This window comes from Cucumis melo, chromosome 11, assembly GCF_025177605.1.
Source record: "Cucumis melo cultivar AY chromosome 11, USDA_Cmelo_AY_1.0, whole genome shotgun sequence".
NCBI lineage: Eukaryota > Viridiplantae > Streptophyta > Magnoliopsida > Cucurbitales > Cucurbitaceae > Cucumis > Cucumis melo.
This window is the reverse complement of record NC_066867.1, coordinates 11,094,767-11,118,269: the sequence shown is the minus strand read 5'-3', so window position 1 is coordinate 11,118,269 and position 23,503 is coordinate 11,094,767. Positions and strand designations below refer to the sequence as shown.

Sequence of the window (23,503 nt, the reverse complement as noted above, 5' to 3'; positions counted from 1 at the left end):
TAAGGCAGAAACTAAAAATCAATTATGTAAAAAGATAAAAAGGTTAAGATAAAATAGAGGTAGTGAGTAATCCAATAAAACTCTTAAAGTATTTTGTGAACCAAATGGTCTTATTCATGAATTTAGTGCACCATACTGACTATAACAAAATGGCATAGTAAAACAAAAAAAATAGAACTCTTAAAAGAATGATGAATGTCATGTTATGAAGTTCTAGTCTATCTAATAATATGGATGAAAGCCATGTTCTGTTCGTGTTTTATTCTTAACAGGGTTCCCTACAAAAAGTTGGATAAAACTCCTTTTACGAACTCTAAAAAGGATACGCACCAAATCTCTCTTACTTGAGGATCTGGGGATGCTTGGCTAAAGTACCATTTCCTGCATTGAAGAAATCTACGATAGGGTCTAAAACCTTTGACTGTATCTTTATTGGTTATGCTCAAAATGGTGTTGCATATAGATTTATGTGCTTAAATGATAAAACCATAAATGAATCTAGGGATGCAGAATTTTTTGAGCATATGTTTTTATTAAAGCAATCTCAGTCTATTCCTTGCCTATCTAGAAGTATGCATGATCCTGAAAATCCTTCAGTTGTTAGTGAAACACTTGATCTCGAAACTATTAATACTTCTAATGTAAGATGTGAATTAGAACCTAGAAGTAAAAAACAAAGAATTGAGAAAATTTTTGGTCGAGATTTCTAAAGCACCTTTATAGTGGAAAGGCGCGATGAAATTGATTGTAATTTCACGAATTTGTTTTAATAGATGATGATCCTAAAACTTACCAAGAGGCCTTAAACTCTATAGAGACTTGTATGTGGAAGGAGACTATTAAGAGTGAACTAGATTCACTGACCATGAATCAAACATGGGAATTAGTAGACCTTTTAAGGGAAGTAAGTCAATTAAGTGTAAATGGATCTTCAAAAGGAAAACAAAACCAAATGGATCAATAGGAAGATACAAGGCTAGATTAGTGGTGGTAGGGTATACTCAATAGCAAGGTATTGACTACTTTGACACATGTTCTCCTATAACTAAGATAACCATAATTAAGGCCTTGATTGCATTAGCTATCATACATAGTCTTCTTATTCACCAGATGGACATAAAAATTGCTTTTCTAATTAATGGGGATTTAGAAGAAGAAATTTATATGACATAACCATAAGGGCTCAAAATTCCTGGCTAAGAAAATAAGTGTGTAAACTTAAAAAATCTCTCTATGGTCTTAAGCAAGCTCTTAAACGGTGGTATGCAAAATTTAATAATACTTTGATAAACAATGGATTTAATGTAAATTCCTCAGATACATGTGTTTATTCAAAGTTTTTTGGAGCTGATTGCATTATATGTTGATGACATGTTAATCTTTGGAACAAACATGTGGAATTGATAAAGGATACCAAGTTGTTCCTATCATCACACTTTACAATGAAAGACCTAGGAGAAGTAGACATAATTCTTGGTGTTAAAATCAGAAAAAATAAAAACGGCTTGTCCCTGTGTCAATCTCACTACGTGTAATGACCCAACTTTTCAAACTAAGCTAAGGTCATTACTTTACTACTAAGACATTTCATCACAACATAAAAATTCATAAAACCTGTATAAAATCATTAAACATCAAGAAATAAGGAAAATTGTCTTCGAACCTTATTTCAAACAATTTCAAAAGCTCAACACATCGTCTATAAAATCATCAAAAACAAAACAAACCAATAGATGTCATAACCATGACTCATTTTAAATCCTAAAAATAAAAATAAGTAAAGACATTGAGTGGAAGAATTTAAAAGAAAGACGTTCCTATATGGCATTCATGAATCCTTCTTGCCCCTCGTCGGTCTACCTCTCGCATTACCTTTGCCTAAAAAGTTAAATATAAAAGAGTGAGTATAAGATATATTCAGTAAAAAACCCATTACTAGTCCCCTTGGAGGTAAGAATGGTTAGCTTCCTATTAGGGGGTAAATTGCAATATAACTGTCCATTAATCCCGTAGGACGCACACATCAGTCTAGTGATCTCGTATGATGTAAGAAGACTAAGGGTTAATTGGGTAATTAGATAATATTCTAGGCTAATTCCTTTTTTACCCCCAATTGTAATAGAACTCTATAAATTGGAGTCTTCTCCTCTTGTATGAAACACATTAATCATTCTAATAAAAGATCTACATTTTTTGTTCTTGGAGGATTTCTCCTTGAGGTTACTTAGGCTACATCAAATTGGTATCAGGGAAAACTGTCTGGGCCAACATTGATTGCCGCCAGTGGAAGACCAAGAAACTCTTGTAGACGCTGATCACGAGAGGGAGCTTCGAGTGTTATGTGTAACGCCCCAAATTTTCGAGGTAAACTTTTACCGCCTTATTTAATTTTTAGGGAATTTTAAATTTTGGATTAATTTCTGAAATTCTGGAAGTTTATAGTTGTAAATTTATATGATAATAATATAATAGTAACTATATTATTATTATTATTGTTATTATAATCTTTATATATATAAATTAATATTAATATTATCTTTTATTTATTTTATTAATCTCATTATTATTATTAATTAATTAGATAAAAGTTAATACATATATATATATAATATTTTATTTATTATTATTATTAATTAGAATTATTAAAAGTTAATATATATATATACATTTAATAATATTTTATTTATTATTATTATTATTTTAAAATGTTATTATTATTATTAAATTCTTAATTTAATATATATATATATATATATATATATATATATATATATTTTAAAAAAAAAGGAGAAGGGAAACCCTACCGCGCGAGCCCCCATCCATTTCGTTTTCTTCCGTGCGCCGCCGCTCACCCCCTCAAATTTTCTTCTTCATTCTTTCCGGCGGCCTCCTCCTTCTTCTTCTTCTTCTCTTCGGCTTCTTCACCCGACGAACACAGACGCCATCCGTACGCCTTCGACGACCGCCCATTTTTCTCCATCCGCACCTCACCGACGGGAAGCCACAGCGACAGCCGTCCCCGACCATTCTTCTTCTGGGTTCCCCGTACACGGCCAGCCATCGGCCGTCTCTGCATCGGTGTGCGGCGTCGACTGTCGTCATACCAGCATCGACGTAAGGGCAAGCCATTCTGTCATCGCCGTCGCGTGTGCCGCCGCCGGGTAGTGTGGAAATTAAACCGGCTCCAAACCGGCTGTGTGGAGCCGAGCTAGCCGAGCCGCCAACAATCCCAGCCGCGAGCCGAGTGAGCCGCGTGAGTCGAGCCGGGCGAGCTAAGCCACGAGCCGAACCGAGTCGAGAACCAAGCCAAGCCGAGCTGAGCCGAGCCGAGCCGAGAACCAAGCCGAGTTAAGCCGAGCCAAGCCGAGCCGAGCTGAGCCGAGGCCAAGCCGAGCCGAGCCGAGTTGAGCCGAGCTGTGAGCCGAGGCCAAGCCGAGCCGAGCCGAGAGTGAGCCGAGCCGTGAGCCGAGGCCAAGCCGAGCCGAGCCGAGCCACCTAAGCCTTCTTTCCTCCACTTCGGGTCACGGTGAGTCTTCGGTAAGGATTTGTTTTGATGAATTCCCTAACGTTGCCATATCCGATTCGAGTTGATTATTGGAATAAGCTTTGACCCTATCTTTCACCCCTTAAAGGTAGTAAAGAATTGACGTTTAAGCTCTCGGGTTCTGCGGCAGGCTTGGTTGGAGATAGCTGCCTTCTTTCCTCGGGTTGAGCTGTTGAGCGTGGATTCGATCGAGGGGCATAACCGAGTATCAGGTAAGGGTTCTCCTACTACTGGACCTCGGGTCGAGGCCGGAAACGTAGTAATCCACAGGGGATTTCACGTTAGTGACTATACTGAATAAGTGTATCTGTGTTGACTGTTAAGCACTGTTATTATGTTTCTGTCTGATGTAACTGAACTGCAACCGCTAATTGTAGATTGAAATTTTAGATTGGTGGACGTTGATCATGGGATTAGACGGGGAAGGACAGTGAGTTCAGTTGGTTATTTAGCTGTTTGAGTCTTGGGGCTCTTCCATAATGGTATACGAATAGTTGACGCGTATAGCAACTGAGGGTGTAATGGTTTAAGCTTATACTACCTGGCCAGTAAAGCCTTTAGGGAATTGTAAAATGGTTGATGATTGGGGTATGACTGTGGTAGACGATTTAGTATAGACCGAGGGGTAACGGTTAGCTTCATCTATGGGGTAGTGTGCCTTACGGATATGTGCATCCTTCGGGAGCACTAGACTGATATGTGCATCCTTCGGGAGCACTAGACTGATATGTGCATCCTTTCTCATCCAATTCAAACAACGAAACACCCAACAAAATATTTAAGATCTTAGTAAAATAAGATAATAACATTGAGAAATTACCTTGAAATTTTGGAAGCGTTACACTACGTAGAGAAAATACTAAAGAAATTTGATTCCTTTGATGTTTCTCCAGTAAGAACTCCCTATGATGCTAGCAAACATCTTAAGAAGAATAAAGGAGATAGTGTGTCTCAACCTGAATATGCAAAGATTATAGCTAGTGTTATGTATTTAATGAACTACACTAGACCTAATATTGCATATGTAGTCAATAGATTTAGTAGGTATACACATAATCCTGAGAGATACCACTGGATGCTAGCTTTACGTCATCTGTTGAGATATCTTAAAGGGACAATAAATTATTGTTTGCACTTTAACAAATTTTTTGTCGTATTAGGAGGATATTGTGATACAAACTAGGTTACAAACACTGATGAGATCAACTTTACTAGTGGGTATGTATTTTTGCTCAAGGGTAGAGCAATATCTTGAAAGTTTGCAAAATAGACTTGTATAGCTAAATCCATTGTGGAATATGAGTTTATAGCATGAGAGTTGGCAGGACAAGAGGCTGAGTGAATTAAAAGCCTACTAAGAGATGTACCATACACTGTGATTTATAGGCTCCCATATGTATTGCCAAGAACATTGTTTATAATGGCAAAAGAAGACATATACGTCTTAGGCATGGAGTTGTGAAACAACTGTTAAAGGAAGGAACTATTTCCTTAGAGTTTGTTTGATCTGAGAAGAACCTGACTGATCCTTTAACCAAATGACTAACAAGGAAAGTGATTCTAGATTCCTCAATGAACATGGGCCTAAAGCCCTTCAGTTATCTATAACACTTGGTATTGGGAGGTCTATTACGATAGACTCGATGATCTATAGCCTCTTATTAAGTGGTCTATTGCGATAGACTTTATGGTCCATAACCTATTGTGTGCATAGTCCTTAAATGGACTTGATGGATGATATAAAACCTTTGAGTGGCCCATAGTTAGTATGGATAATAATGAAGTCTCCATAGCTCTTTTTGAGTGGTTCGTTTTGACAAACTTGATGGAGCATATAACGTGATAGTGAAGGTGGGGTCATCTTCTATTAAAGAATTTAAAGGTCGCTTTCTAGAGCTTTTACGATGACCTGAGGTTCATTCTATGTGTATGGCCATAACGACACAAATCTATATTGCAAGAATAAAAATTGTAACTAGAGATAAAGCTTGTTCTAAGGGTCTTAACCAATGTTATTGGAAGTTCAAGATACAATTCACTCTCTCTAACAAGATTGTTGCCTTACTTCACTATGCATCAATTCAAATCTTTAGATATTGATGTCTGAGAATAATATCTCATCTTTGCTCAGAATAAATTTAGTGAAATCTCATTCTCCTTCATCTATCTAGTAACTTTGCTGCTACAGTCATTTGTGTGAGATTGTTACAAATGACATGTGGGCTTTGGTCCATTAGTAAAGTTGGGATAAATTGTCCCACATTGATAGTTTTTGAACTGGTAAGTGGGTATAGATACCTAAGCAAGAATTCAAATTGTGTTAGTGGTGATAGCATAATCCTGTCACCACAAGCGCGTTGCCGTTCATCCATCCGGGACTTTATTGCCTATAAATTTTTATGAATTTACTTTTCTATCCCTTTCACACATCGTGTCACACTTCTACGTAGTCTTTAGCCGCCCAGCTCTGTTGTTTACATCCTTACTGTTCCAACTATCACTCTCGGCCTCATCATCCCAAACTTGGTTCTCTTTAAATTGGAGTTATTTCATTTCTGATCAACAAACGAAAAAGAAAATCATTCTTTATTCCAACTCTCTCTTCTCCATTCTCCACATTCTCTACTCTTTATACTTTCAAGTTTTGAGCTTACTGTTTTGTTCCTATTCCCTATTTCGACGAGTTCATGTCTGAACTGGGAAGCTACGTTAACCTTTGAAGAGCAACTGGTATCACGAATGATCAAAATTGTTTTAAGGGCAGTGGTTCGTCGCAGCACAGCAAGTTACTAGTGTACGACATTCTGACGTATATTTTCTAACAATAGATACCTATACCTATAACTTATACCTATAAATATAAGATACCTACAAGCCAGATGGCCATGATGTGTATGCTAGACATGGAAAATGAAAATAAAAATACAAACAAACTTTTAACTCACTCTAACGTCATTTACATGCTTTGTACACATAATGGAAAAAGCAAACAATAGAAAATCAAACATCACTATTGAACTTTCGTAATATTTAACAATAACAAGATTGGGTAAAGAGGAAACAAAAAGATAAGACCAAGATTGGGTAGAGAGGAAACAATAACATGCTCTCTGTACACATAATGTAAAAACCTCCACTTGAGAAGTATCAAGCTTAAGAGTGGAATGATGTGAGAAAAAGGTTTGAAATTTTACGTATTCCTACTTTGTGAACTAATAGGCTGCAGAGAGACCATGGTTACCAAAGGGGAGAAATTAAAGCTTCCATGTCAACGATTCTTTAGAAGACAAGATTGAAAAACAAAAAGAAAAGAAAGAAAGATGCCAGCCAAGTACACAAGTTGAAAATGATTTCATGTCATTAACAAAAGAACTCCATTCTAATTAGGCTCTACGACTTTACAAAAGCGTCTTAAAAGCATATTTGTATGAAATGAATGATAATTGACTTTCTTTTCTTAATATATTCATAAGCATCCAAACTATATTGTCCACCCTTGAAAGATGTTTTCACTAATCAATGTGAATGTTGCGAAGGTTGATGTCCTAATACGTGTACACAATAAATATATCTACTGTTATTAATAAAAGTGTTGTATATTATTGTAATTTCAATAAGTGTTATTAATTATTCTATTAGATTCATCTTAATAACCTAAATTCAATAAACTAACATCATGAGTTACTTTATGAGTCTTGAACTATATATATGTGAAGACATATTGGGATTAATGTTTGAGATACAGCTTGAAAGGTATATAGTATAGGAATAAGATTTGATACCGTATCCAGGTAGCACTATGGATATGACCGACTTTGTATTTGATACAAATGCAATGATCCAAACGTATTTGTGTATGTAAATGTGAGTAGGAGTATCATATGTATTGAGTTTGCTTAAGACTACCATCAAATAGTAAGAACTAGATGTAACACCATTGACTAGTTAAATTTTTATTTCAATAGGGATGATCACCTAGGCAACTTAGTCTTAATTAATTTGTTGAGTGATGTTCGCGAAAGATTGTCCTTTGATTTCTACCGGTGAGAGTGGCCAGATTGCTGGCTCAATAAGCCTGCCACTTTAGGGATAAGACCAAGTGAGGAGCTGAAAACAAAATCATACAAGATGAAATTCATTCTTTTCTGACTTTAAGATAAGTAGATGAGTGTTCCCTTAACTGGTGTCTTTGAGACTTGAATAAAAAGCCCTACCCCCTCTATGGCACGAGAGGTGTCTTCTGTTTATTGGTTGGGCCATAAACATGTTGTTCATTAAAGGAGCACTAATATTTAAGGACTAAGAAGTAACCCAAGGGTAAAATAGTAATTTGACCCAGTTGGTGATACAAATATTAGTGAAGGACTAACTTGCTGTTATTGATCTACATCTGTGAACACATAAATATATCTATAGTGAGAAGAGTTCACATGTCTTTAGTGGACTGTACACACAATTAACGATAATATTGATTATTATGGTTAATGAGTTTAGTCAATTAATCTCATATCATTGTAGCTTCTAATCTGTAAGACCACTAGGTTCATTTCCTAGCTCATAAAGGATGATGTGGTTATGACAATTAATACAATGTACGGTGATACATTATAATATAAAATTTGTATTTCCATTAAACTTCTTTACTATAAATTTTATTTTGAATTTGATTCAAAATTAACTTATAAGAGAATAAATTATTTGAATAAACTCAAATATTAATTTACTATGAATTAGATTCATATTAAAACTATAGGTTAAAATAAATGGATATTACATCCACATTAAAAGTAGAGGTTATGAGAGAAATACAATTGAATATGATTCAAATGTAAGTTATTTAATTTTGGTAAATTAATTAATTGAAGAGTCAATTAATTATTTAATCTAAATTAATTTAATTAAATTTGATTGAATTAAATTAGTTGAATTAAAATTCTAGGTTATGTGGGAAATGTTTATTTAAATATGATTTAAATGAAATAGTTAGTTAAATTAGGTTTAATTAATTATTAATATAGTTAAATATTAATTATTCTAAATTAAAAATATAGTTAAATTAATTATTATTTATTAATTTAATTTAACACAATTAAATTAAATATCACTCCCCTAAGTAGGAGTTACTAGGTCTTCTCCCGACGTTTCTCTCTCTCCTTAATTAATAGATAAGCAAAAGAGAGGTTAGGTAAGACACAAACCTTGTTGTGGTATTCTCTCTGTGAGATTTTCTATCAATCTCTCGATAAAAAATTATCTTTAAGTTTCTTTAAAGGACATTTACAAAAAGAGTAAAAACATTTATGATAATAGGGTCTATGTTACTATATTTTGTAAATTGCAAAAGTAGCAAATTTAAAAGCGGATAGCTCTTTGATAGGCGTTTGTTGTCATATTTGTCATATTTGCAATATGCAAAAAAGTTGTGCCATGGGTTGTTTTTTTTCTAAATTTTTTTGTCATCTGATGCAATTTCTCTTTTTCCAATCCTTTTTTTTTTGTTTTTGTTTTTTTTTGACAAGCCAAGAATCTCAAAGAATAGGAGAGGTTCTAAGTGGTGATGTTACGAAGATTTGGACTACCAATTGTTGATTTGTAGAATTTAAAGACAACGACATGAACGATACTACATTTTTCTTTTGTGTATGATTTTTCAAATTATACTTAGGGGCACTTGCAAAAAAGATAAAAGAAAAAGTTATAATAATTAAGTCAATAGCACACAAATTTATTATTTGCAAAAACAACAATAAAGCAAAGTCTAGCCTACATATACAAAATGTAAAATGTCACAAATGCCCTTGTTACTGATATACATTTGATACACCTGATACACTTGATTCACACCTGATAGACCTAATACATACCTGATATAATACCTAATATCCCTTGAAACACTTGATACTCCTTGGTACGCTTGATAAACATTTGATACTTCTTGATAACCTTTGGACTTTGGATACACTTGATGCACTATGATACTCATTGATACGTTACTCGATACCCTTTGATACACTTAAAACACCTAATACTCCTTGAAACACTTGATACCCCTTGGTACGCTTGATAAACATTTGATCCTTCTCGAAAACCTTTGGACTTTGGATACACTTGATGCACTATGATACTCATTGATACGCTACTCGATATCCTTTGATACACTTGAAACACCTAATACTCCTTGTTACACTTGATTCTTCTTAATACACTTGATACCCTATAGCCTTGACACATTTAAATGCTTCACCGATAAGTTTGATACACTTCTAATAAACTTGTTATGCTTTATTGGTACACTGAACAAATTTGATAAACTTGATGTATGTGATCATATGTTTGATACGCCTGATGTACTACAGATAGACTTAGTATTCTTCACTGATACACTTGATTCATTAAATATACTTGATATGCTTGAAGTCCTACTTATACACACTTGATACACTATATATTGATATACACTTGTAGATTTGATTGATATACTTGATAATGATTCACTTTACTAACATGCTGATATACTTTAATAATATATTGTTGATGTACTTGATAATGATACACCGAGTTATATCATTCATATACTTAATAATACTATAATGAACTATATAAAATTAAAAAAAAACAATGAAAATCACATAGTAAGTATATATCAACCAACTAAATACATATAATATGAGTACATCACAACACTAATATACAAAACTGATACAAAGTAGAACCAAAACAAAATCATTAATTAAATTCAACACAAAATACACATCGAAGAAAGTAGAGAAAAATCACAAACGAAGTTAAATTATTCTGATCAACACAACTATTATATTTTATATTGCAATTAATGCACCATTAATATATCCTAAAATCAAGAGGAAGAACAAATCGATTTTCCCATTTAAGAAAGGATGATTAGGGTCTTAACAAGTGGGAGAATAAATAAGGGAGAATTAGGGTATTAAAAATGAGAGAAGAAAAAAATTATTGAAGGGTAGTTTGGGAATAATACCAAATTTAAGATGGAGAGTGTTTTAAAATGTAAGAATTTTGTCATATTTGTAAAATTTTAAAAATATGTGTTATATTTGCTGCTATATCATATGTGTAAAAGGCTACCTTTACAATTTTCGTTAGATTTAATTGGAAAGAATGCTTAGACTAAATTATTTTACCGTAGTTATTTAATTTCTCAGTATTTAAAGCCAATGTATTGTATTTTGGTTTGAAAAGAATGCTTAGCCAAATTTATTTTATCCCTTTAATAGTAAACTGAAATTTCAATTTCAAATAGCATTGGTGATGAGATTCAAAGCCACTGTTTTCTACGTAAAATTTAATTTACAAGTATGACTAATGAAGGTAACTCATAACTGATACAAGAACCGAAGCAAGGTATTTGTTATGGAAGAGATAGTGAGGTTTGGAAAAATAAAATATTTACAATGGTGTAGCTAAAGAGATAGAGGAATTAGTTGAACCTTAAGTGTATGGTCATTCAAAATAAATTGATCAAGCTAACTTACCATATATATTTCTAACAAGAACATAGATTAAGCAACAAGGTCACGACACCCAAAAAATGACAATAATGAAAATGAAAGATAAACAATATTATAGAAGCATTGAGAAAAGGGCACCTTCTTTCCATCGAGGAGGTTACAAATCTCGATAGACTTACAACAGTTGTGATGACTGATGGGAAAGTGATCTATCACACACAGTTTAAAAGAAAAGAAACAAGCTAAGAAAGCAGACAACTATTCATATATATTACAAAAAGAAATTATAACAGACAAATTACTTGAACTTTGTGATAAATTGAAACTTACCTAAGCCATTGACAGTAGCTCATTCTTACAAAAGATTTTTTCAAGGGATCTCATCAATTAGTTAAAATAATGAAAATTTACTCTATTAGTGGAGGAAGAAAACCATCAACCATCTCATGTTTCATCCAATCTTTCATTCCAAACCATTAGAGTTTTGTATAAATGTCTTACATGGAAGTCCAGAGCTGGAAAACTCGTTGTAATTAAGCATCTTTGACTTATCCTGTACAAGCTTTTTTTGTTTGTTTATATGTCTCTTTAATCCTTAGATGTTTTAGTTTGATAAAATTTTCAAATAACCCCCACCAGGTCTAACCGCCACTACAGAAAAAAAATGTCTACCACAGATATGTAAAAATGCTATCAAAAGCCTATTATAACGTTTTTGGTAAATTCCTGACAACCCTGCTATTAAAAGTACCACACTTTTTATGGCGTTTTTCTGACCTATATTAAAGCCTTGGCTTTTCTTAGCATTTGTTTCTGGATGCTATAAATTCTTTCGGTTTAGAGCACCGGTTAAATGCTATGAAATGATATCATAACGTTTTGTAAATGCTATAAATACATGCTTTGAATATTAACATATGGGAGTTGTAAAATTTATAGTAGCATTTTTTGAAAAAGCTATAAAATTTCCTTTCTAGCAAAAATATGTGGCTATAATTTGTCTACTTTAGCATTTTTTGTGGCTATAATTTTGTATTTAATGAAAGCTATAATGATTTTCATTGTCAAAACTTTTTCCCCAGCGTTTATAACTTTTTTATAGGTTTAATGAAAACTAATTTTCTTCATATTATATAGCTTCTTGTGTATATTCACAATGAAATTGTTGTGTTTCAATCATTGCTTGACATTAGAAGTCAACAATAATTATATAATCTTCAAAAAGTAAAAATCATCAAAATGAATATCTAAGTAAGCATTCATGCAAGATTCATATGACGAACAAAAAAGAGATATTCACTAGAAGAAATTTGACTTTTAATGTCGGTTTAAAACTGGCATTAAAAGGCTTTAATGTCACTTGGCAACCGACATATTTGTGAGCGTTATTAAAGGCCTTTAATGTCGGTTGGACTTTAATGTCGGTTCAAAAACGACATTAAAGGCCTTTAACTGACCTTTGATGTCAGTTTTCAACCGACATCTTTGATAGTGTTATTGAGTCCTTTAAGGTCGGTTTAAAACTGACATTAGGGTTTGAACCGACATCTTTGATAGTGTTATTGAAGCCCTTTAATGTCGATTGGACTATGATGTCGTTTTAAAATCGACATTAAAGAGGTCAATAATGTCAGTTTAAAACCGACATTAAAGACTTATTTTTGTCCATTTTTAGAAATTTATATTTATTTAATTGTTGTATTATTGTCCATTTTTTATAAATCAACATTGAATCCATATAGATAAATATTGTTTTCTCGCTCCAAAAAATCAATAAAATTAATATATTTTAGAAACTATAATATTTATCTTTTACATTTGTATACACAAACTGAAAACTTAATATTATGTTTATATATTCTACAACAGTACATGAAAAAAGATCCTAATACAAGACGTAAATAAGAAAAATTCTAAACGTCTTCTAAATCTTCAATCTTCAACCTTCAACGATCGCCTGACTATCTACACAATCGCTCAGCTTTCAACCCGATATAACTTCAATCATTCTACAAACAATACCAAAACAAAGCTAAACGTACTTTAGAGAATTTGGTAATATCGTACAATATATTAACTTTAGAGAATATTATTACCTCTATCTCTGTTCATCACTGTCTCTGGTCATCAGCAGATTCCTTAAACTTAATGTCAAGCTGCCTCTACTGAAGCAAAAAAATATACAAATACACAATTGCAAGTCCTCGCAACCGAAACCTACGTAACTAAGTGCCCATATCACAAACAAAACAAAAATGTAAAAAACAGAAACCAACTTATTTAAGAAAAAAAAAGGTTGTTCAAAGCAAGCAAACCACATATCACAAAGATTTTTTTAAAAAAATCTTTAAAAGAAAAAACACCACACCAGGGCCAGCGGTATTTCCTCCTTGCCATAACCTGACAGAAAAATATGGCAACAAACTATAAACAAAAAATGAACTTTGTGAATAAATATGGCATCCTGTTGGTTGTTACATGAAAAATATTTCCAGTATGCCTCAAGTAAATAGCTACAAAACATGAAAATGAAAAGGAAAAAGTCAAGGTTATCAACAACTGGGAATGAGAAAGGGGGAGAAAACATAGCCAAGAATGATAAGTTGTGTGAGAAATATCAATATATATATACTTTATCATAATAGTGCAACAATGAAACTGTAAGTGGTAAAACTTCACTTTTCATTCCCTCACTAAAATCGCCTTCAAAATCATTAGGTTTGGAACTAAATTAAACAAAATTAAGGGAAGAAAAATAATACAGACAAAGTGTGCTAAATAACGAGAAGAATCAATATCTAACATCATCATCAATTAATAAACCACTGCTCATTGTTGTGAAATAAATGCATCAATCCTAAAAGTAAATGTAAAGAGAAGACATACTCTCCCAAAAGAAAATATTCTTAAAAGTTAAAACTAAATGCAAAGATAATATGAATAATCTCAAGTCTCAATTATGTTATGTATCATGTCCAATCCTTTTACCTTAAACTAGGTCGTTATGAGCTTAAGCTTTAGAATTAGGTTCCCTACTCGAAGAATCAGGCTCATTAATAGACCCTGCAAGAGTTGTTCGATCAACTTTTTGTAATATACTCTTTACGAATGTACAAAAATATCAAAAAAGAAATTTGAAAATTTAAAAAACAAAAAGTAGCATAACTTGAAGTTAATTTAAAAATAAAATACAACCTGCACCAAGTCTCAAGTTAAAACACCTTTGAGAAGCACCATCATTTCCAGAACTTGAAGCCACCTTTCCACTCTCCCTACCGCCAGCTGAAGCAGTATTTCCTAACATGCCCTTGAATTTTTTTAGGCCCTTTCTTTTCCATCAAGGGATTTCCCTTCATATTCAACATTGATTAGAGTCTACAAAAGAAAAAAAAAAGAACAATTATATCAAGGACTAACTTAATCCTTCTATTTTGGTCTAATGATTTTGTGAGTATTTAAAAAGGAATGGTCAGGTAAAGAGAAAATGATATTAAGATGAAACCATGGAGAAAAAAAGATTCATTGATTTGAATATAAATAAAATCTTCTAGCCTATAATATAAAAGGGTGATTACCACAATGATATATAGTTGGATAAGGTATTGGAGTCCCATAAGGTAACATCAAAAGATGCTGAAAAATGTAACATAAAATTAAGAAAATAGGAACATTATTATCTTTTCCTCTTTGGAAAATATCAAACTCCATAAAATTTCATAGGGACAATAGATTATTATAATTACCTGACGTCCCGAGATGTAAGGGTGGGGAGTTGGAGAAGCAATAGTAGATGCAAAGAATGGAGGTGGAGTTGCACCAGAACTATAATAAGCCTACAGTTACAGAAGAGGCTAAACTTTAAGCCAGTAGTATTCATCGACATCTTTGTTACTATTCTAAATGTTTGAATTATACTATTCTAGGTTTTTATGAATTCAACAACAATTAGTATGAAATCAAAAAACCATATAGATAGACCTGCACTGAGCTTGATCAATCAGGATATGAAGGTGTTGGAGCTATTTCTTATGTGTAACAAGTAAACAAATATCAATTTATCAAGAACTTGGGAATGAAAATAGGCAAAAGGAAGGAAGGTTAATTATATCACCTAGGATGAAGAGGGAGGTTTCAGAGTTTTAGAAGGTGTGCCCTCTTCCCTTGTCCCCATCAACCAAAGCTGAAATCAAACCACTATAATCCTTGCTAATCATAGAAATTAATATCATTCTGTCTTAAGGTTCAATTCTTCCAAATTCCTAATCGTAAGTTTTGGGAAAAATACTAAAAAATAATGTGATAGATCATATTTCTACATATGTAATTTACATCCCAAATCGGAAATCTAACATATAATACCTACACCTACCTATTAGAACACAACTTCCAATCTACTACAATCCCAAAACATATAGGTAAAATCACTCGAGCAAAACAAAAAATTACCGCTGAATGAATGTTGCTAGATCGAAGAACTAGTGGACTTGCGAACATTATAGAACTCAATCAACGAACATTATAGAACTCAATCAAAGAACAGTACAGAACTCTTATTACGAATATGGTCTAATACTAATAGCTTCTAAGAAGGGCTAGCTAGATCTAAATTTTGTTATAATTGCAAATTCTTTTGCATTGAGTTGATTACTTTATTTGTAACTATCCCTACATCAAAATAGATTCATCCAACCAATTGCAATCCAATAAAATAGCAAACAAACTTAACTTGAACAAGATAGCAAAAATTTCACTTTATTACTGTTGAGTGAAAAAGTTTCTATTAGCAAGATCAATGGAAGCTCCACTTAATTATAGATCCAAAATAAAACTTGTTCACCTGCTGCAATGGATCCACCATCACCCTTTATTTTTGCAAGCTATAACCTGCAGAAGTGAAATTTTAATTTCCTTACATATATACTAAATCACAAAGGAAAATATACACTAAACTGCCATTTTACGCAACAAATCTCTATACAATTAGTAGCCACACAAAGGAAAATAGAAGATAGTTAAAAAAAATTGTATAATCCAAACTTGGTGTCTAAACACGTTAGGTTATTCAATTCCGTGCATTTATATCCCTTAAATTGATAGTAAAATTAAAAGACATCAGCTACCATCTTAATCAATATGCCAGGAAGGAAAACATTAACTTACCAAACAAATCACTATCCTGATATTCTATTCCATTTATCCCTTTAAATTGTCTGTTAATATTAAACACATTAGGTTATTTTTTTCCTACATTGAACACAAAACCTTGGGAAGGACATAAGGAACATTCTCCTCAAGGACAACACAGAATCCGATCACTTCCTCTTCTCCTGGAACGTCATCGTCTTCACCTTCCTAATTCATTTTCCAATAATACTTTTCTTTCTTTCTCAAAATTTTCACTCAATTTATCTAGTACAACAATTATAGAATAATGGAAATCAAGAACCTTCCATTCTTAAAATAAGATGTGTTAATTCAGTTAAAGTTAAACTCATTTCATCTTAACAAAACAAACTACAAATTATTATATATTTCGTTAAAATTCTATTTTTATAGTACTTCAAATTGAATTTATTCTACTTTCATCTCTATATTTTTAAATATTAAAAAACGTTGCTTCTAATTAAACTTTTACTTTGTTTGAACTTAATTTTTATGTCGTGAACTTATATAATAATTATAATTTACATTTAAAAAATTGAATATATTTTCAAATTTTGTAGAATATTAAAGATAGATTAGTTATTTTTTTTAAAAAAAGAAGATTAACAGTAAAAATAGAGATTATTTTTATAATTTATTGATAAAATAAAATATCAAAGATGATATTTTAATCCTTTTTATATCAAAATTTTGTCACGGTGTGGTTGATTTGTTGTCAAACAATCAAAATGATCCACACACCTTAGGTTGGTTATACCTAGAAACAAATTTCCATTCTAGTGCTTGATTCACAACCATAGTTGTTGGCAAATACTAAAGTTTGTTTCCTATCAACATCACTCACTATATCATCGATTATTCTAGTTGATTTATAACTTAAAAAAAATCAATTCCATTGCGAATTTAAATTCTAAAAAATCATGTAATCATCGAACAAAACTTTATAACAAACGTAGCTGAAATAAACATGCATTAGATCTATTAAACATAAAATTAAATATTCAAAGGAGCAGTCATCGTACCTTAACTTCAAATAGTTGTCGATGAATCCAGAGTTGAAAGACCAAGAAAGCAATGTAAGTAGAAAGCATCACAATGCTGCTAGCTCTGGACAAATGAAGGGTCGAGGGGGCGATTGAGCGCAGTTGGGAGACACGACGACCGGCGAACGGATGTTCGATGGCAAGGAGAAGTGTCGACGCTGGGTCTTCCTTCGGCTGAAGAAGATGAAGGAAAGAGGAAAGGAAAGGGAAATGGAAAAGGCAAGAGAAATGGAAAGCGGCAGATGAAGGAAAGGGGAAGGGAAAGGGAAATGGAAAAGGCAAGAGAAATGGAAAGCGACAGATGAAGGAAATGGGAAGGGAAAGGGAAATGGAAAAGGCAAGAGAAATGGAAAGCGGCAGGAGAGATGGTGATTTGGGGTTTGAAACCCTAAATATATCTTTTATATATGAAACTCCAAAAAACTTAAAATTATTATGTTTAATATATCTATAATGTCGGTTTGAAAAAAATAGATCTTTAATGTCGGTTTAAAACCAACATTAATCCTTCATCTTTGATGTCGGTTTAAAACCGACATTAAACATCTGCATTTTAAAAAGCGACATTAAAGATCCGTTTCCATTTTTTACAACCAACATTAAAGGCCATATTTCTTCTAGTAATTGCAATGAGCAGTAAAAAAACTTAGAGATATGAAACAAAATATACAGTTTATAAATTACAAAATATGTCGATATAAGAAATCCAAAATAACTCTAGCTTGGTTGTGTTTTCTGACAAGTTATTGCATACATATATAACCCGACATCAACCTACAATGGGAACAAAGTTCAATTTATTGAAATAAAGAAATAAAGAAATAAAATAATCGATAGCTAGATATACGTACTCATTTTTTTGTCTAATTGCCACGCAATTGTACTGCCGATTGCATTTTCAACGTATGTCATTTATGAATTTGGCCTCCACCAAAAGGCATCATGTCTTATTGGAAAGTGTATCCAAACTCTTACTGCTTGAGGACCAACGGAAACATAATGAACAAGAACTTTTAGGTCATTTGTAGACCATCCACCCTTCAGCAACTATGTTTCCTGTACCACACCAATCAAGCAACTTGCACTTGCGGTAGAGCATTATTATCGTTAGTCCGCTTTACCAACAAGGCAATAAAAAAGGCAAGAATGAGAAACTTTGTAAAAGGTTTGTTGATCAAAGTAATTCAATAGTCTACAAAGCTAAGTAATAAATACTAATATAAGAAACAAATAGTGAACACTACTTTACCAAAGGCGAAGATCCACTTGGTCGATAGCAACGTCGTTATTCAATGGTTCATTTGTAGCATTGGAGAGTTGCTCACATGTATTTTCGCAACATAACAATAATTAAAAAAAAAAGTAAACATATCAAATGTGAAAAAATTAACTTGAACCTACATTGAATCTACTAATACATACTTGAACTTTTGAATATGTGAGATATCAAAGATCCCATTTAAGTCATCTCCCCCTCCATTTTCGTACAGTTTTCTTCAAGTTATGTATAACTCTCTCTTTGAGATAATGTAGACAACTTTGGTTTCGACACCCCAAATCCAAGTCCTCTAATATGACCATGTTCAGAACCCAATGTCATGTCTCTACCTGGAACAAGACTTTGGCAAATAAAAATGCCAAAACATTATGGTACTTCTTTAAACTTAACTTTAAACTTAACTTAAACGCCAGAGCTCCAGACGTTCTACTAAGCAGTATGACAATAGGTCATATAACAATTAGTAATCCTTTTATTAAAAATCTTATTACAATACAGATGTACAACTTACAACTTAAAGGATTACAACATTTAAGCTCACTACTAGTATGCAATGATCTCTTCTTGCCTTTCTTGATGGCCCTTCTTCACTTAACCTGAGGAAGGGAAACTTAAAACTTAAGCTAATGGCTTAGGAAGTGACAAGGATTTAGACACGTTTCAGGGAATATAATTGCATACAATAAAAGCTTTATTATTTTCATAAACGTCTTAACGCCCCACTATGTGGGAAACAACATAATATTCACATTAATCTCTACTTACTCCTAATGCCTGGATATTAAATTTCCTCAACGCAAGGACTACTGTGATGATTATATAACTTCACCATTAGCATTCTTGTGGACCTCCATTCAATACCACTTGCTTCGACAACTGACTTGAATACGGACCACTCAATGTGTTCAACTCATCCTTCTACCAACGCATGGCAACCTCTACTCTTATGTGCACATAATAGCTAACTTTCAATTAGGAATAAGGCTAATGGTTTTGTATACATATAAGCATCATAACAATACAACATCATAAACATGGGGACACTTCAAATTGGTCATGTTTATCTTATATGTATACATGAGATTACAACATAAGCATATTTAACAACATGACTTTGATGATAAAAATATTTTTTGAAAGTCTGCTTTTCTTTGAAGGATCACTCACACAATTAATCTTTCCTTTCTCTGTTTCTCTCCTTCTTATCGTCTAACTCGTCTTCCCTCTTATTGCCTGGTCCTATAATGAAGCTTCACCTCTTCCTTTGATAAAAGCTTTCTCTTATCTAAACACTTGAATTAATCCATCTTCAAACCTATTTATACTCCCCTCAAGTCAGGTTAGTTAGCATTACACTTCTCTTAAGCTCCACAACTCCTACTTAGTGCATTAAACATATTAGTCTAGTATCCTTGTTAAACTATGCTTAAATAAACTTAACTCATGTTTAGCTGACTAATCAAGCTCCTCCTCACCTAGCTCATCACTTTATAAATGGTTAAGTGCTTGTTGCCGCCTTCCCTTCTTGTATCACTTTGTTGTACCATGTTGGCTTTTTTCACAACGTGATGTCAGATTTCTTCGCCTTCCACCCCTTTCCTTGCATTATCTCATAACACTTACTCAAGCTTAATTTTGTTGTCTTAGAAAAATAATTTAAAAGAAACCCCTAAATCAGGATGTGGGTTTCATAGCCAAGCACTTTGCTTATTGCATCATTGTTCAAATTACTTGAGAAAGTGTTTGACTTTTCATTATCAACTTTTTCAATATGCTCCTAGCATTCCATCAGTTTGAAAAACAAAAATGATCAAGATAGCAAGATAAAAAAAAAAAACTAAAAGACCAAAACATTCACAATTTTATGACTACACCAAGAGTCCTGGATACATTGAGAAGGAAACAATTTCAAATAATAAAATTGATGCACAACTTCTACATCTTTAAAGTGACATCTATCTCCCCCTGTTGGGCCCTCTCTCCGCCAAACAATCTTTATCATATAGCTAAGCTCTTTCAAACCAACATTCACAATTTCATAACTATACATTAAGAGTCTAAAACACATTTGGAGACATTAAGAAGGAAAAATAACAATTTGTTCCTTTGTCCATTGTTTAACTCTTGTCACTAAAGTTGAGCTAGAACTACTCCTTTTTCTTAACAATAAAAACATGCATATTTGTTTAGTAACAAATTAAAGTAATGAAATATAACATTATATTACAATAGCCAATATCATTTCTTCATTCAATCGTGCATAACCCTTACGACTACATGTATATGGAAGTTGCCTCTTCTTCATGGATCTAAATTTTTCACTTGTTGCCTAATCAGAGAATAAAAGTGTATGAACAAATAAATGAATCACTGGATAATGAGCTATAATCTTATAAATTTAATGTAATAGTGAATTACCTTAAATCTTGCACTTTTCTTGAATTACCTTAAATCTTGCACTTTTCTTTTCTTTCACAAAGTTCATCCAATCAGTCATAGATTGTATGTTGGTTGGCTTCAATTCAACAAGCTTGTCATGACTAGAAGTATTTTGAATTTTTAATACAATCCATGATTTTTCTACGCTCCACAGTCTACCCATCGTTTGAAAAAAGATAATTTTTTTTCCAAGCTTCTTTTATATTATATCTCAACCATAATAATATTTAGAATTTTTAGAATTTTATACCACAAGACACACGATTAAAAAAAAAGATACTATTATTAATCAAAACAATTAATATCTCAGACGTACTTGGATTGATGTCCACAAAATTTCTTTCAAACGAATAGATAATTTCTCAAGTCTTGTAAGGTCACACGTACTACCCCTCATAGGAGTGGACCTAAAAATGAAGCCAGTCCTACATAAGTTCTTCCAATTGATTGTTCGTACTCATTATATGTTATATCCATTTTATTGTGTTCATCAATGGCAATAGTTTTCATTTTTGTAAGGCCTTTACATGTATTCGAAGGTTGTTTATCAATTTGTTCCCCCAAATTGTCATTCACTTCCTCTTGACCCCGAGAATCTTGAGATCCATCAATGCCCAAGGTATCCATAATGTGATCTCCTTCCTTCTCCCTCGACATTCCATTATCACTATCTTCCACTGTTGCTAGGCGGCCTATTGAACGTGATTTCTTATGTATAAAACATTGTGTTTGTTGCATTTTTTGAACCAAAGTCGATGCACCTCTTATAAACTAAATAATTTTAGGTTATCATGCATACCTGTTATAGTACAGACGATGTGATCTTGAATCGTCCATGTAGAGACACAAAATTGGGGGCATCATATGTAAAGTGTTTACATATGACTGAATCATGAAATAGTCATTTTTACGTGATAACATCGTTTACTGTTTAAAACTAACTATTTCAATTTTAATCACCTAGGTAACTTAATCTTAATCCTTAGCTAACTATGAACTCTAGTTCACACGAGATTATCCTTAGATCTGCATAGGTGAGGACAGTTAATCAATGCTAGCCTAATAACCCCTCCCCCCCCCCCCCCCATTTTAAAGGTAAGACTAAGTGGATACACTACAACAAGTCGGGGTATTCCAGATGCATTAAAGCATCGGAGTTGGCTTGAAATACGTCAGGAAATCAGTTTCTAACGTAGAAAGCGATGTCATAAAGAGTGTTTAGAGAAATGTGTCAGAAGACCCATTCTCAACGCGTTACCAGCAGAGCATCGGGAGTGAACGTCTCCTAATGTCACTATTGTCGACGTTAATACAACGTCAAAAAACCACGTTCCTAGGCGTCGTCCCGACGCAACGTTAGAAACTATTATCTTAACACTAGTCTAAGTGCATCAGGAAAGGCTTCCAATTGTCGATGCATATGTTGCGTCAGGAAATATTTTTAAAATATATATTTTTTAATTGTTTTTTATTCAATCATATTATTCTTTTTCAACTCTAATTTGATTTAAATTGAATTAAATTATAGAAAATAAGCTATAAATTACTGAATAATTATATAAAATATCAAATTTAGAAAATGTTACTATGTTTACGAATGTTCGAAAAAGTGCATAATATAGTAAATATTTGAAAAATAAAGTAAATGGAAATCAAAAAACTATGTACGTCTCCTAACAGCTGCGTACGCCATATTACACCAACTCTAGACCTACAATGACACAGAAAAGTAAGTTTATTAGATATGTGTATCACTAAATAATGCAATGTAAAAAACTTAATAATCGAAAGATATATATGTACCGCAAGAAATCATGGTCCCCTCTGTGACTAACTCGTTTCTTTTATAATCTTCTGCATTTATTCCATTTGTAAAGTTAGCAGCTCCAATGTCTTTCTTTTTTCTTTAATTATGCTTTAGCTTCATCAAGCTCGACTCATTGCTGGTGTGGGTCGGATCATGATAAAGAAGGTCTCTCTAGCTTGTGAAAATATGGTCGAAGAACTTCTAGCATTAGTCGTCTTACGGAACTTGGGCTTGGATCCCCAACCAAAACCTTTTGAGTAGCGCAGTCGTCTACCAAAAACGATCTCACATATCTTGTCTCTAGAGAGTGGTTGAGAACCCTCTGAAGTAGACTGAGATTGGAGTTCCAGCATTTGATTCTGCAATAAATTTCATAATTAAGTTATTAAGACACAAATAAAAGTGCATAAAAAGACAAAAGTATTGTTTGAACTTACATTCGCATCCTTACCGGCCTGCAAAACGAACGTGCCATCTCGAATGTATTTTTGCTTGCTCAGTAAGATCGTGATGTCGTTGTAGAAATAACCTAAACCCACTACTATGAATGTAAAGCTACTTTTGTATAGTAGCCTTGTTTGTCCGTGATTGCTCCTACATTGAAACAATTGTTTATTTTTTATACATAGAAAAATTTGAATGAAATAACCATTATAATATATAGGTCTCATCTGAAATGTACGGCTCATGTAATGATAGGAGAGGAAGTGTCAATCTTCCATACATCCCACCATTATGTGT

The 23,503-nt window shown here is 32.9% G+C and overlaps 2 long non-coding RNA genes across 6 annotated transcripts; both read right to left on the bottom strand.

The window, feature by feature from the left end:
• Positions 1 to 9,304: 9,304 nt before the first annotated feature.
• LOC127143886 (uncharacterized) lies at positions 9,305 to 11,566 on the bottom strand. The gene is made up of 3 exons (XR_007815453.1): positions 11,362 to 11,566; positions 11,170 to 11,240; positions 9,305 to 9,765 (listed from the first exon to the last, which is right to left on the bottom strand). It is a non-coding gene; the product is annotated as an uncharacterized LOC127143886 (long non-coding RNA).
• Positions 11,567 to 12,801: 1,235 nt separating this feature from the next.
• On the bottom strand, positions 12,802 to 17,622 carry LOC103495977 (uncharacterized). Of its 5 annotated transcripts, XR_007815388.1 has the most exons (9): positions 17,217 to 17,621; positions 15,869 to 15,915; positions 15,143 to 15,211; positions 14,775 to 14,864; positions 14,607 to 14,664; positions 14,227 to 14,406; positions 14,020 to 14,094; positions 13,128 to 13,431; positions 12,802 to 13,040 (listed from the first exon to the last, which is right to left on the bottom strand). It is a non-coding gene; the product is annotated as an uncharacterized LOC103495977 (long non-coding RNA). The 5 variants fall into 5 exon arrangements; XR_007815389.1 differs by lacking the exon at positions 15,143 to 15,211 and having other exon boundaries at positions 15,758 to 15,915; positions 17,217 to 17,622; XR_007815387.1 differs by having other exon boundaries at positions 14,775 to 15,211; positions 17,217 to 17,622.
• Between the last annotated feature and the right edge of the window lie 5,881 nt (positions 17,623 to 23,503).